Consider the following 17,099-nt stretch of genomic DNA (forward strand, 5'->3'; position numbering starts at 1 on the left):
GTTTATAGTTTTGCATATGCTTAACCTTATGCCGTAAGATTTTCATGACATCATCGAAACGTAGTGTTGTATTAGTTTACGATTAGAAATGGCATATGTACAGAGCCTATTATATTTTTAAACGTTGCACAGTTATCACCACCCTGTAGCGGTCCCAGTTTGCTCAGTCTAGGGGGTGGGAAGGGTAGGTGTGGTTTTCACAAGTTAACGGCGTAGTAGAGTTAACTGTTAACGGTACTATCCGAGGGCGCCACCTTGTTTCCAGTAGTAGTGTGGTAGGAGAACGGAGTCAGAACAAGGAAAAGACCCGTTACTGAATGATGTTGTAAAATTAATGACCTTATAACCAACCAAAGTAAGAGTGAGTTAAATACAAGGTAAATTTAAGAAAAGGAAATACATGTAAGAAAGCTAAACTCATTCAATGTAATCATTAAGTTTATAAAAATTCTAAGAGCCTGTTTTTTTTTTATTGCACAAGAAACATTTATCAAATGAAATATTTATTAAAATTATGTAATTTTACATTTCATATCATGGAAAAAGGTTTGATTACCATTTCTGTATTTGGATCTCAACAGTCTGAGGGTACAGGTAACCCTTAGATTTATCAATACAATATACCCTAAACACCAGTAATTATACACTAAACAACATTACCTTGGCCGGCCACTAGTACTCTGGTATTTTACCCATAGATATCAATCAAACAATACTTACATAAACTAGACACATATTTACACAAAGCACATTAAACATCAATATGTATCCAATAAAGAAAGATATTTATAAGTAATTATTCAACTACGTAGATCACAACCATACGCCTCCGTAAGGGCTCACGGTCAGGGAGGAAGGCACAGTAGCAGGTATGGCACGGGCACTGGGTAGGTAGTGGTACGCAGACCTATGTGGAGGCACACAAACCGCTCCCGAACAAATCCCTGAGCACAATTCAGACAATAGAATCTACAAAAATATTTGACACTAAAAGATGTATAATAGTTGCTTCAGAATAGCACGTAAAATTTTATGTTAACAATAATAACAATGAAACCTAAATATTCCGTGAAATAATCTTAACATGAAGTATTTTGAGAGATATATAATCGGTTTGTAATGTAAATAACCCCAAAAATTGACTATTAGTCAATTACTCAATCTACAGTAGTCAATATAATGAGATATAGTTAATTAAATTCCAAAAATAAATTATTAACTAAAATAAGCTTTAAATAGAATTCACCTGAAAACATCTTTTCATATTTGTTTCCTATTCTACAAATGCCTTTTATTACTTACATTTTGACAAAGCACGTAGCATAAATTACCAACATTTATTATCCTGAATTTACAAACAACAGCAAAAATAAAACAGACTAACAGATAATTTTTAACTTATAGGCCACACAACACTATTTATTACCTAAAGTACATTTTGTTGTTATTTCAAATGCATTATTTAAAATAAAAGTTCTAACCATTGCAACAACATATGTTTGGATCTAAGAAAATATGAACCATTAAAACACTATGATAATATTTACAATCTGAAAGGATTTATATTTATGAGTACAACTTACAAATTAATAAAGGCTCAAGTAATTTCTGCTTCTTAATTTCACTAATATATTTACTCTGGTTGGTTGAGAAAAGAAAAATTAATTTCAAGTATCTGTATTCAAAAGTATTTATAATTTCTTGCTAGCACACATTATTTGACTTAAAAGAATATTAAAATACCTCACCTTGGCAACAATCCAGTAATGGGCCAGGAAGGGAGCAATGTAGGTAAAGACATTATAGATAACCTCGTGGAGACTCAATTTCTAACTGAACAATCTTCAAACTATCGCCATGAGAGAGAGAGAGAGGATAAGCCTCGTGAAGCCTGACAGTCAGTAACAAAGTCCAACAGGAAGTAGGAGTCAATTGTTGTTTGGCCAGCTGGAGCTGCAGCTGTTTAATAGCCAGCTGATATGGATTTTCCAGGTTGATCAGGCCTGTCTGCCAAAGTTAATAAAATCTAACTCCTACTCTCTGTTATAAAATTTAAGGTTCACAAAAAAAATGTTACAACCCATTCAACTAAATAGGAGAATTTGATATAAAGAACAATAAAATCACAATCTTGACAAGTACTCAGAGAGGAGACTTTCGCAACCTCGTTTATAAAACTCCCACTGATGGATATTTATCAGTTTCTCATTACAAAACTCTTAAGCACAGCAAGCAAAAAACTCTAGGTTAATATCCTTATTCATTTAAAATTGGCTATTTTTCATAAGTACGTTTGCAATGCTCAATCTCAGTGATAAATGATTAAGTCAGGTTACTTAACTAACCTTCTTAGTACACCTGTATTTTACTGGAATACTAAGAAGGGATTACAACATTGTTGCGAACTGGATTATTTACTATACTAGACCAAGAAGCAGTTGCTTTTTAATTTAAGGTAACTATATTCATGTTTGATCCCTACAAACAACAGAAACATGCAAAACATATTTTATCAGATTGTATCTAGTGACCTTAAAATTTAATGTTTAAACAGCCTATATTCCAATTTGGATCTTTCTTTGTTAGACGTTCGGTCTCTTCAGGAAATAATGTAATAGGATTCTATGATTTTATAACCAAGGAATATACAGGCTAATATCATTTAAAGGAAAACACTCGTATTTATTCTAGTAGTTTAATTGTTAGAATACAAATTTTTATATTTTTTTCGTACGGTACAAAAAGTTAAAAACTTTGTAATCGATATCACAAAAGAGTTTCGTATTGAAAATAAATTAGTAATGTAGTATTTAGAACTAAATTAATACGAGTATGATATATTAATTGAGTGTTAAACACCAAAACACTAATAATTTATTAAGTAATATATTAAATCTGAAAAGCTTATAAAATACAAGATATGTAAGTTAGATAGACAGGAAAAATATGAAATCCCTATGACGTAGACGTCAATTGATTGAGATTGTCAGTGCGGTAAACCGCATCGAGATAGTGATTGGTTGTATTCACGGTAATCAACATAGGAACCGTTAAACAGCTTACCCAATATCTGCTTTAATATTCTATAAGGACATATTTGGGTGAAACAGAGCAAATATTAATCATGATACCACTGTACGTTATTGAATACACGTTTATAGAACTAATGTTTTACAAAAAAGCACCCTAATCAACATCATCAGGATTTAAAAGTTACGAGATAATATATGAAGTAACAAAAAGGTTAAATAAAAAACAATAAATTAATAAGTAGTTAAAAAATATGAATTCATTACTTACAAAGCCTTAGGGACAAACAGTTGTGAAGTTACAAAAAAGTCACAATTCTGACTACCACAGAATGTATAACTATTTGTTTAAGTTTAACTATTTTAACTATAAGAGTTTTATAGTACATTATTATAATAAAATTGTATACAATTAATTATGATTTGAAAATCATGCAAACATTTTTAAAGAAGTATAGTTTATTGAGCAAACAGTATTATAAATTAGTATAACGAAAAACTATAATTTATAGCAATGTTTGTTTTTTTCTCAGTCATATTAAATTTATGATAGACGTTTAGCACAAACGCTCCGCCCTGTTGATTAATGCTATCGAATCTAATATCTATCATCGGTACTGTGTTCTATTTCTTACACCAAAATTGTAAGCTTTTTACCTGTAGACTGAAAGTCAGAATATTTTGCCTAAGTAACGATTAGTTTATGTCTAACTCCACAAAGTTTCTAATTTCATAGCCTTTAGTTGTGTTGTGTTAGAATGCACTCTGACCCCAATAATAGAATTTATCCAAGTAACCATAATGTCTGTAATTTTCAAAAATTAATATAGACACCTGAATTGAGACTGAAGCTGTCTCTAGCAGATGCGTGGTCTAGCTCCTGTACCTTGATGATGAGAGTAAGATACTTCTTTTATTTAATGTTCAATAAAGGTTATCATGCAGTATTTGCATCTTCACAATCCAATCTAATAGATTTGTCAGTATGCGCGCTAGGATTTATTGAACACCTAATGGTTAAAAGATATTTCTCCAAAGCACCATAGTCCTTCCTCCACAGGCTAGTGGATATAGTCACGGCTCTCTAATTGATAAACCATCAAGGGTTCAGTTAAGAAACCCGGGGATGGTACCCATCGGAAAGGAATAAAAGGCCAAATGTAATCCAGACAAGCCAGCATAGCTGAGCCTTAAAAAAATTATAAAAGCACCTTTGTTGTCAATGATGTTCATTACGGAGAGAAAGCCATTCATCAATTCTGTATGTAGTCTTAGTATGTCTGTTCCTCACTTAATAAGATTATATTAAAACAATCTTTAAATTTATATTAAAACGTTCGATTGTAACTTTGTTTTTGAGATATCTGCATTTTAGTGCTGACCAAGCACTGGCATTCTTCAGTATTTGTTAAAATGTACAGTTTAAATTATAATGTTCTAAACAAATTTAACAATAATATAGAAAGATTTTTCACTCTGTGCTCAACAGTTATTATAGGAAATGGTCGAAATAAGCGTGGGCAACCGCCGTCGCCAGTGTGTTGTTTTAAACCAAGTTACTCTATGATTTAAAGTAAAAAAATTTAAAATAGTAGTTTAATAATTAAACACATGTTTGTGCTGTCATAAAATAACATGCTTCCTCAGTAAAGGTTGATTACACTTAATAAATTCTTTGAATAAATTAATATTTGTTTGCTGTAATACAACTGTAGTGACCAAGACGGAAATTTTCACAACTTTAGAGACAAGTGTGTGCGTTATTCCGAAAGGATTTTCTAAATAAGAATAAGCCTAATATGTTTATTAGGAATTCTAATAATGCCCATGTAAAATTTCAGTACAATCGTTCAAGTGCTGTTTTACGTGAATGAGTAACACACCCACGAACACAAAGCCCCCCCTAAGAACACCACCCCACGACCCCCTCAACCAATATTCTGTACCACACCCCACCTAACAGAACCAACTCACCCCCACCCCCCCCAACCCCCCCCCACCCCCACAAATTCTATACAATAGTTAGAACTTGCCAATTACTATAGTTCTGTACAAGTAGGTTTCTTATACATATAGTTCTGTTCATAAGAACAATAAAAAAAAACCAAAAAAAAAACAAAAAAACTAAACAAAAAAAAAAGCAAAACAAAGCAAAAAAAATGTATGTGTGTATGAAAATTATATTTACATAAGTAATGTAATTTTTTTTTTTTATTGCAAAAATACAAGGTAAAAATAAAAGGTCAATGCTCAGCTCTTACGGCCAAATTGAAAATGTACAGATGTACGAGGTTCGTTGCTTTTTATAGTAGATGCCTAAGGCCATTATAAATAAAGTCGATGCAACATTCGTCATTTCGTCTTCTATTTATCATTTCGTTTGACAGACAGTGAAACAATGTATTTATCTTCTAACTGAAATGTGTAATACAAATGACATCCTTTGTGTGCCGATTCGAGCTGTATCGTGTCTGCTGGACTTGTTGGCAATAAAATAACAAAATCATTGCTTTTGCTTTAGCTTCTACGCTCTCTTTTTCGAATGATTTACCATCTCATGTTGTGGCATAACAAATGTGTGCTTTACTTTGGCCACAAAAAAAATTAGGGATTTATTGAAAATTTTGTTAGTGGCAGTTACTGCTTGTAAATAAAAATATTTGATATTGATAAATACGATCTATGGCAATACGATTTTCAATTTTGTGAACTAATTTTCAAGTGTTTATAACTTTCTTATTTACTTCAAGCAATTCATTTTGCGTTTATTATAATTCTTAAAGTTAGAAATCATTATGTTGTCATTTTAAAATAAATTCATGTTTTTTTTTAAATAAAATGAAATTTTACAGTTACAATCATTTCAATAACTCCGTTAATCAGCAAGGGAATCAATGATGGTGGAGTTGAATTTAAAAAAAATATTTTTAGATGCCTTCAGCATCATATTCAGGTTCTTTATAAGTTTTGTGATGTGTCTGAGGAAAATAGCCTAGCTATCGAACAAAAATAAAAGTTTTAAGTGTTGGTTTATATGTGTTTGAAATGCAATGAAGTTAATATGCGTTAGTGTATAACTTAGGAAAAATATAGATTTATTTTTAAAATACCATTAAATAGTTTGTTACAAAATAACTGTAGTTTGCCTAGTCATAGAGATAGCGCATAGTATTGATGATATTTAAATTTATTTATTGAATTATGTCTTGAAATACAACTAGAGTTTTTGTATCTAATCAGACCTCTTTTGCGATGCTGATGTACTAATGATAACCTTATATTTTGCCTTGATATTTCTAAAATAGATATGATTTACACTTTTGTAATCCTGAAATGCAATTATAAACTAACCAACAAGGTCAAATATGTGCAAATAATAAACAATAGCCAATAGCGTGCATCGCCCATGTTTAGACATTTATGTGACACAACCATGCTCACGCAACAGGCAAATGAAAGTTTTTTTTTGTTTCCCAAAAAAAGTAACATATAAACCACCGATTGGGGCTAAAATGGGTTTAAAAATCCTTAGACATTAAAAAAAAATTACTCTTGTCCCTTAAAAGGTGAAATTTTAAAACACCTAAATTGTTTTCACTTGACAGACTACTGGTACCCGAAATACCTTATACCGAAAGGAGATGTAATGGGCATGAAGATGACTTTTCAGACTTAAGTGGTTACGATTTTATAATTTCTTACTTTCGGAGCAAGAATGCAAACGGTTAGTACGCTCCGAAAACACTATAGTACTGATTAAGTTTCAAAGAATTCAGGCAAATTAGAAGGGAAGAATAAATTAGCAATAATTACCATGGAAAGTAGTACATTTTTTTTGACTAAAGTAGTCTTTTTTAGGGGACCAACGTATTATATATTTTCTTAAATGAGGCTAACAATGAAAACGCTACTATGGCAGATAAAGTGAATTAAAATGTCCGGAAGCATTCAATGTTTGATTGAGTAGACTTTACAGATCAACGTATGTGTATATGCTCTTCTTGGATCGGGTCGTCAGTTTTAAACACTACTAAGGCACCAAGAATAACTATGATTACTACAGCCGAAAGTAGGTAATTTAGTATTGAAGTAGGGTTTTTAAATCAAGTATATGCTTATGATTTAGTCGTGCAATATGACAAACTCTACTATATTGAACCTATTTGCAGGAACACCAACCCATGGAACTGTCTTTAATATTGAAGTCCCCTCCTTTTCTGTGTGGGAGTACCACAATTACCTAAAGAATTCCCGAACAAGATCACAGTTATCCTGGAATCGACATTGGTGTACTTTACTTCACGTTTAAAATTATTTGTTACTATTTCTCATTCATATGTTAGAATGGTTTGAAACTTAGAAAATATGAATTAATTCCATGATTACATTACATGAATCTAATTTAAATCCTGCATATTGTTTCTGTCATTAAATTTTGTCCAATTATTTATTGCCTTTTATGTTTATAAACAAACACCAAGTTCGGTATTCTGAATAACAAAACCTCCATATAGGTGTGCGTGATGTTTATTATCACATATATAAAAAAATATTGCCTATAGTTTGATTTATCCATGTAAGCAAGAAATGTATTTTATTGATAAAAAAAAAATAACATATCTAGGTGGTGATTGTGGTTTAAACTGATGTGTACTTTACTGACTGTGAACTTTTTGTATGTAAATTTATTTAAAATGACGTAGTTTATTTACCATCTTACGAAAATTGACAAATTATTAAATTATTATCAAAATCATATTGTTTATCTTATGTTACATATTTGTTAAAAATGTAAATCTAAAAATGCTACAAATTAAAAAATACGTAGTTCAACAGCCATCATATATTTTGTTATGACCTACAGACTGATAGAATCTTAGGCTTTAAATGATTTATTCTTAACAATTTTAAGTTAACAAATAAAATAACTCTATATGTATTATAGTACAGAATAAATAATTTAAGAGGCCAACAAACACGTGGCTTACTATCAAGAAAAAAAAATTAATGTAAGGACCCAAGTGATGACACGTTGTGTCCCATTGGGAATATGGGTAGATGAGAACCCATGTGTTTGCACTGTTACTGTTTGTCAAGAGTCTCATTTACCCAGACAGTTGTTATTACCTGCTATGTGAGGTGGAGAGCTGTATCATGCATTATCTTGAGAGCCAAGTGAGACACGTCGTTGTCCATTGAATTGGTTATGAGAATAATGGTAGTTATGTTTTCACTGTTACTTGTTTGTCAAGCGTCTCATTATACCCAGTGACAGTTGTTAATAATTGCTATGTGAGGTGGAGAGCTGTGTCATGCAATATCTGAGAGCCAAGTGACGACGTGTCCATTGAATATTGGTAGATGAGAACCCAAGTGTTTGCGCACTGTTTACTGTTTTACGTTATGAGTCTCATTACCCAGACATATGTTAATAATTGCTATGTGAGGTGGATAGCTGTCTCATGATAATATCTGAGAGCCAAGTGACGACACGTATCCAATTGGAATATGGTAGATTTGAGAACCCATGTGTTTGCGCTGTTACTGTTTGCAATAGTTCTGATTACCGTGACAGTTGTTAATACCTGCTATGTTGAAGTGGAGAGCTGTCACTCATGCAATATCTAAGAGCCAAGTGACCGACGTTGTCCAATTGGAATATGGTAGTTGAGAACCCATGTGTTTGCACTGTTACATGTTTGTCAAGAGCCCTCATTACCTGAAAAGTTGTTAATAACCTGCTATGTGTGGTGGAGAGCTGTCTCATGCAATATCTGAAGGCCAAGTGACGACACGTGTATCCAAGTGGAATATGGTAGATGAGAACCCATGTGTTTGCGCTGATTACTGTTTGTCAAGGTTGTTTGTTAAGTCGTCAGATTACCGTTGACAGTTGTTAATATTGCTATGTGAGGTGGAGAGCTGTCTCATGCAATATCTGAAGAGCCAAGTGACGACGTGTCCAATTGGAATTATAGGTAGTTGAGAACCCAGTGTGTTTGCACTGTTACTGTTTGTCAAGAGTTCTCATTACCCAGACAGTTGTTAATAACCTGCTATGTGAGGTGGAGAGCTGTATCATGCAATATCTGAGAGCCAAGTGACGTGCGTGTCCCATTGTATTATGGTAGATGAGAACCCATGTGTTTGCGCTGGTTACTGTTTGTCAAGAGTCTGGTTGTTAAGTCGCTCATTACCCTGACAGTTTGTTAATACTGCTATGTGAGGTGGATAGCTGTCTCATGCAATATCTGACAGCCAAGTGACGACACGTGTATCCAATTGGAATTATGGTAGTTAAGAACCAATGTGTTTGCATGTTACTGTTTTGTCAGATAGTCTGATTACCGTGGACAGTTGTTAATAACCTGCTATGTGAGGTGGAGAGCTGTCTCATGCAATATCTGAGAGCCAAGTTTTGACGACGTTTGTCCAATTGAAATATGGTAGATGAGAACCCATGTGTTTGCGATGTTACTGTTAGTCAAGAGTCTGATTACCGTGACAGTTGTTAATAATTGCTATGTGAGGTGGATAGCTGTATCATGCAATATCTGAGAGCCAAGTGACGACACGTATCCAATTGGAATATGGTAGATGAGAAACCATGTGTTTGCACTGTTACTGTTTGTCAAGCGTCTCATTTACCCGTGACAGTTGTTAATACCTGCTATGTGAAGTGGAGAGCTGTTCTCATGCAATATATCTAAGAGCCGAGTGACGACGTGTCCAATTGGAGTCTGGTAGTTAAGAAACCATGTGTTTGCACTGTTACTGTTTGTCAAGAGTCTAATTACCCTGGAAAGTTGTTAATACTGCTATGTGAGGTGGAGAGCTGTATCATGCAATATCTGAGAGCACAAGTGACGACACGTGTCCAATTGGAATTTATGGTAGATGTGAGAACCCATGTGTTTGCGCTGTTACTGTTTGTCAATAGTCTGATTACCGCTGACAGTTGTTAATACTGCTATGTGAGTGGAGAGCTGTCTCATGCAATATCTCTAAGAGCCAAGGGACGACGTGTCAATTTGGAATATGGTTAGTTGAGAACCCATGTGTTTGCACTGTTACTGTTTGTCAAGCGTATTCATTACCCAGACAGTTGTTAATACCTGCTATGTGACGTGGATGGGAAGAGCTGTGTCATGCAATATCTGAGAGCCAAGTGACGAGGTCGTTTGTCCCATTGAATATGGTAGTAGAGAACCCAAGTGTTTGCACTGTTACTGTTTGTCAAGAGTCTCATTACCCAGACAGTTGTTAATACCTGCTATGTGAGGTGGAGAGCTGTATCATGCAATAATCTGAGAGCCAAGTGACGTCCGTGTCCCATTGGAAGTATGGTAAGTTGAGAACCCATGTGTTTTGGCACTGTTACTGTGAGTTTGTTAAGAGTTCATTTACCCACCGTGACAGTTGTTAATACCTGCTATGTGAGGTGGAGAGCTGTATCATGCAATATCTAGAGAGCCAAGTGAACGATAGCTCGTGTCCCATTGGAACTATGGTAGTTAAGAACCCATGTGTTTGCACTGTTACTGTTTTGTCAAGAGTCTCATTACCCAGACAGTTGTTAATACCTGCTATGTGAGGTTTGTGAAGCTGTGTTCAGCTAAACTGAGAGCCTTAGTGACGACGTGTCAATTTTTTTATGGTAGTGAGAACCCATGGTTGATAAACTTTTTTGTTTGTAATAACAAGAGTCTGTTTGTTAGACTATGTTACCCTGGGTTAGTTCTAATACTTGCTGGTGAAGTTGTGTAGTTCTGTCTTTGACTCTGAGGACCTAATAAAGACGTACTAGAATGTATTTTATCACAAACTGAATTAACTATACTGTTACTGTTCTTACATATATATTGTTAGTGTTTATATTTAGTAAATTAAATCTTTTTGTGAGGTGGAGTAGCCGTCGATTATAACATTTTAGTTGTAGTGAATCGTACTGTCCCATATACTTATGGTAGATGTAGAATCCCAATATATGTAACCGTTTGTCAAGCACTCTCATTACAGTATATTATTAATGAATTAGCTATTATAAGGTATCAATCCATATAATTTAAATGATGGACTAAACAAGAATAATTCTTAATTTGAAAGTTAAATGTATTCAATATTACTAGTTTACTGTTTGTCAAGAGTCTCATACCCCAGTAATTTAAATTAAATTATAGTAAGTTTAACATATTCTGTGCACAATTCAAATCTTCTCGTAAATGGTCTAGTTAAGAACCCCTGTGTTTCACTGTTACTGTTTGTTAAATACTCATTCTAAATTTTATATACCTGCTATTAGGTGGAAGAGCTGTAATCTTTGCAGAAAATTAAAACACAAGTGGGGACCGTCGTAAGTTCCATTGGAGTTGAATGGTAGTTAAGAATAATTTTTATGCTCTGTGTACTGTATTTTCAAGGTCTCATTAGCTCTCGACATTTGTTAACTGCATAAATGGAGAGCTGTAATACTTATTTTAGCAAGTGTCGTCGTGTCGCTTAAATGTGGGTTTATGGTAGTTAAAACCCATGAATGTTTTAATGGCTTTAATTGATTGATACAAATTATTCTTACCCAACATTTTTTGAAACTGCTAATAAGGTGGAGAGCTGTAATATCCATGTATTTATGAGATCCAAGGACGTCGTCGTACATTGGACGTTATGAGAGTTAAGATACCCATGTGTGCCCAAAGTAAATGTAATATTTAAAAACACTCTTCCAGAAATTGTTCTATACCTGCTAAATTGAGGCATTGTAGATCTGAGCTGTGTCCTCTACTACCTTAGTACCGACACATCATTTATTTATATAGATAATGGTTGAGAAACCTTTATTGTTTGTACATAAAATTGTTTGTTTATGTTAATACCGGTTAGTTCTAAATACTTGCTTAGTGAAGTAGCATAAGTTCTGTCTTTAATATGATACTTTATATATGCGTACAATGTATTAGTTATCATCCTTATAAACTTAAACTTTATTATCTTAGTGTTAGTGGTTATATTAGTAATTTTCTAATGTTAGCACCATTTATAAAATTGTAGTTGAGCGCACATAATCACTTTAAAAAAACGCAAACTCATCCCAAGAATCAACACATTACGTATATTAACGATAAAAAATAATCCGAGTATCACCAAAAGTACCTTCGCACCAAGTTTTAAACTTTGAGTACTCAAAAAAATTCTTCATTTGAAATAACTCTAACCAATATTTACTCGGACGTTATTCATATACGTTAATTTAAATTAAATTTCTAGTAAGTTTCACCCTGTGGACACAATATACTTATCGCTCAATTTAATTTCTTTTCACATTTCACCTATGTAAAATACTTCTAATTTTATGAAGTTACTCATCAAGTAATTTTTCAAGGCAACCAGTAAGAAAATCCTATTTCTGATGTGATGTAAAAATGGGCACCAATTGAAATCAAATTAGAACCACAATTAGCTTAACTATTTTAACTATAACAATGTTATAATAGGTAAGTTTTCGCTTATATTTTAATAATATAATATGAATGGTTTTAAGGGCAATAATTATAATTTTAAAACCATGCGAAACTTTTTAAAATGGTGTAATATAGTTTTAATATCCCTTTTATTGTAACAAATATTTATAAATTAGTATATTGAAACACTACTGTCAAGATTTTGTTAATCATTAAAACAGTTTCAGTTAAAATTATCTTACTTAGTTGGACCGCCACTGTGTTAATATAAGTTAGACTAATGTAATTTATGTATGTATTAAAATGACAACACACAATGTTAACTAGGAATCTGTATAATGAGCTTTTATTTTACTTATATTTACCCTACAATTGTACAAACTATTATCATTGACGAAAACATCTACATTTATTAGCACTTCTGGCTCTAATTTGGAGTAGCCCAATAATTAAAAATATGTAAATTAATGATTTTTAATCGAACTCAGGCCTGTCGTTGTATTGTGAAGCACAGAGCACAAATTGTTGTGAGTGTATCCCAAAAGTTATTAACCATTTTATATTCAAGCTTAATCAATTTTACAGTTATTTAAATGTGTGTTATGCAATTTTTCCACATTGTAGGAAATATTTTACTTAAAAATTATTGTATCAGCTCGTAAAAACAATGGTACAATCCTTCGTATAAAAATGAATACATGAGTAATTTTGGAAGCACCAAAAAAAATCCTATCGATTGAAAAATGGGTGGTCCCACAATTTAAATAACATCTTGATCTATTTGACAAGGGACAACTCTCCCTGATAGAATCGTAAGATCTATACAATAATTATAATTTTAAAAACCATGAAAAATACTTGTGGTGTTATTGAGGAAACAATATTATAATTTAGTATATTGAATCACTATAATTTTGTTTGGAATTACAACTTAGGTTTGGACACTGTGTTAATTGGGGATGTGACCTTTAAAACTGAGGAGCACTAAGTTAATGTTATAAAATCCTTTGTTTTTACCTACAAACTATTTTTCTGACAACATACATTTTTCTGTCTCTAATTGGAGAGCCAAAATTAAAAATATGATAATGATTTTTAACCGAAACAGGCTGTCGGTTGTATTTAGACAAAATTGGTGAGTGTCTTGGTTATAACATTTTTGACGGGACTTTTTTCTCTCACTCGTTTTTATACCCACTTGATAAAAGGTCGATAGATTCGTAAGATCTATACTTCAAATAACTTGGTTATAAAACTATGTTTGGAATCTGTTTCAGGATCAAAACTATATAGAATTGACATGTATTATAGACGTGATGTGAGCCTTTAAATTCTGTTTAATTCAATGCATACTGTAGAGTTCCACACGGTATTTTTTTAACTGACGTGAAAAAAAGAAGCGACCACGTGTTCGTTATTCTTACGAAGATAAGGTAGGTATTATTATATTAAGTACTTTGATTGCCAATAAAGCGGCCATCCATTCAACCAATTAACTTTATAGATAACGTAAGATCAATATTCTTCGCCATTCATTTCTGTGTCTGCTTAAGAACACTAAACATTTTGTCTCAAATTTTGTTTTTACAGAAAATCATCTTTACGATTCATAGAAGAAGTCAAAATATTCCAATAAGTGTATCCAAACTGCGAATTCCAGCGAGTCCATCCCCTCCACCCACATGTGGAATTCGGATAAATTCAAATAAGTCAGTAGTGTAAGTTTATTCACATAATTTCCGTAATTTCTTGTTCTCTTTTCACGTGTTTCACAGTTTTATTTTTCTGATAGCATTGTAAAATTTTCAAACAAATACAGAAATTACTTTGTTACATTTTACCATATCTAAGCTTATAAATTCTTTGTTGACGTTTTAGTCCTATACATATATATATATATATATATATATATATATATATATATATATATATATTTCAATAAACATTGAATCGCAAAAAGTACTTGCTCCGCCGGGACTCGAACCCGGATCTCTCACTTGCCGGGTGAATGTGCTACCATTACACCACAGAGCCCTCACTTTTTACGATTCAATTTTTTTGTATTTGGCCGTTTCTTTCACATATGTGTTTAAATAACCAAACTAACATATGATCGGAAGACCAAATACCTGTCAAATGACTTCTATTTACATTCATTAAATTTGTATAAATGGTAATAGCCGAATATAATTTATTTCAATAAACATTCCAACAAAGTACAAGATACAACGTTTATTTGCTAATGACTTTAAGCCAATATCACAACAGGCAGGAATAACTTTAAAAATTACGTGAATCTCCACGTTTGCTGTGTCTTGACTGATTACACAACTTTTCACGAGATTGTTGTTCGTCACGTGGTGTTTGTTTACCTCTAACCCGACAGCTTTCACTTTGGGAACTTATATTTGAAGTGCAGAGTAAAATATACATAAGAATTTATTGCATTGTTTCAATTTATATAACAATTGGTTAATTACTCAAAAATTTTCTTTTAAACATTTTTACGTTATTTTGAAAATTCTCTAAAATATAGGTTTGAGTTACGAATATTTATATTATCTTGTAGAATGTCCAATAAGTATATCAAGTATTAATATTATTTCAATTTCTACAAAGATCAATATGTAGTAACTATGGGGTTTAAATAAAAATATATTAGTTTTGTTCATAAAAGATCCACCCCATCAAACCGTAAAACTTAAATTGTAGTCTGAGCCTTATGCCAGAGATTCTATTATAATTTTTATATGCAATAAATCACAGTAGTTTATAATCAAAATAGGTTATTGCATATAGGCTTGTGACATTCACTGATTTCGCTTTTTTCAATAAAAACACGTAAGATGTAACACAGCATTTTCCTTTAATTGAAAGACATTTAGTCCGAAATACAAAATTAAATTCAATCTCTAATAAAAGATAAAAATTATTTATTTTGTTCCCATGTATAAAAGACAAAACAGAATGATTCAAATTATGTAACAAATTATGAACATGCATACTAAATTTTATACTAAACCATTTTAATTGCATCAGGCTAGTAGTTATAATCTCTCTCTCTCTCTCCCCCCCCCCTCTCTCTCTCTCTCTCTCTCTAAACAGTTGTTGTTTAAATAATTAATTATTACCACCTGTTACCAATCAGATACTCAATCCTTATTATAAAACAGCAAAAAATTGCTGTGTAGTGTAAAGGTGAGGAGTCGATATCATAACTTTTTTACACATTTAGTAAACTTTGTTTATTACGGTTGTTTTCAGAATTAAATTCTCTACAATCTGTATTAGGAAAAACAATTTGTTTATTGGTCATTTAACAATGTTATTCGACTTTAAACATTTAGGACGGTATGTTTGTTATTAGATTTTTGGCAAATTTCATACTTTTTCTCAAAAACTTATCACACTACAACCTCTAGAGTGGTTTTATTAGATTTTTCAGATGATTTTCCTTATATATACATCTTATTTGAGTTAAAAAGTAAGAACAAAACCTTTCAGAATCACTTAATTTCACCAGGTGAACTGAAAACAAAGCAAAATCTTTCGCCAGCCATTACTCAGTAATGGAGCGTTTCCGGACCTACCTTTATATAACATTTTTTTCTTATTTTTAGCTCTACAATCACATCTTAAAATATTTTACCATATTTCTGACTCACCCTGTATATATATATATATATATTTGGGAGTGCCGATAGCTGAGCGGTCTAAGACGTTGGACATGAGTCTGAGTTACAGTTAGTGCGGGTTCGAATCCTGTCTGTGACCGTTGCACTTTTTATCAGTACCAACGACCTTGTACTGTACCGACTCTCCCTCTTATTCTGCTTCATAAGATCCTCGCACAGGCCAGTGGCCCATGAGGACGGGCAGAGTAATGCTTAAAAGGGGATCGGCTTCTCCTTAAAAAAAAAATATATGTATATATTTAGAATTTTAGTCTTTAACCAAACATCGCATGTAAAAGTTGCATTCTCTAAATCTTAACATTCCAATAATCCAAATAGTACAATTACTCTCCAGATAGGAGGGTATCTTCTGGTGTATGTGAGTCTACTACGCTGTATTTGTCTATAATGGTGAACACGTATGATAGCCCTAGCTGTAGACGTTTTGACGTTTCGACATTTGACGTTTGGACATTTGAATTAACAATAAACCACTGCGATTTGAGCTGAATCAAAAACATTTAAGTTGTGGATACCTTGAGCTAACAACGGTGGTGATCTAAATGTCTTACGAGAAAAATTATTGAATTGCAGATTTTTTTTATAACAGACCCAACTAATTCAAGAATCCTTCGTATATTGCTTGGAAAATCATTACCTCTACACACGTTACTGTCTCTGTTTACGTTTCTCTCTAACATTAAGCTAAACCACTCCACAACTAGATTTAACATTGTTGCTATTGTCTGTGCATACCGGAACATGTTCAATTTACTGTGAAACATTTATTGTAGTGTGTTAAACTTAATTCTTAACTACATACGTTTTACACGAGTTATACTAGTGTAGTACGGATATAAAGATATTTAGTTAGTTTATATCGCATAATTGTACTCCAACTATTTACACAATTATTGTATTATTTCCATTTTTAAACC

This window comes from Homalodisca vitripennis, chromosome 4 (assembly GCF_021130785.1).
Source record: "Homalodisca vitripennis isolate AUS2020 chromosome 4, UT_GWSS_2.1, whole genome shotgun sequence".
Lineage (NCBI taxonomy): Eukaryota > Metazoa > Arthropoda > Insecta > Hemiptera > Cicadellidae > Homalodisca > Homalodisca vitripennis.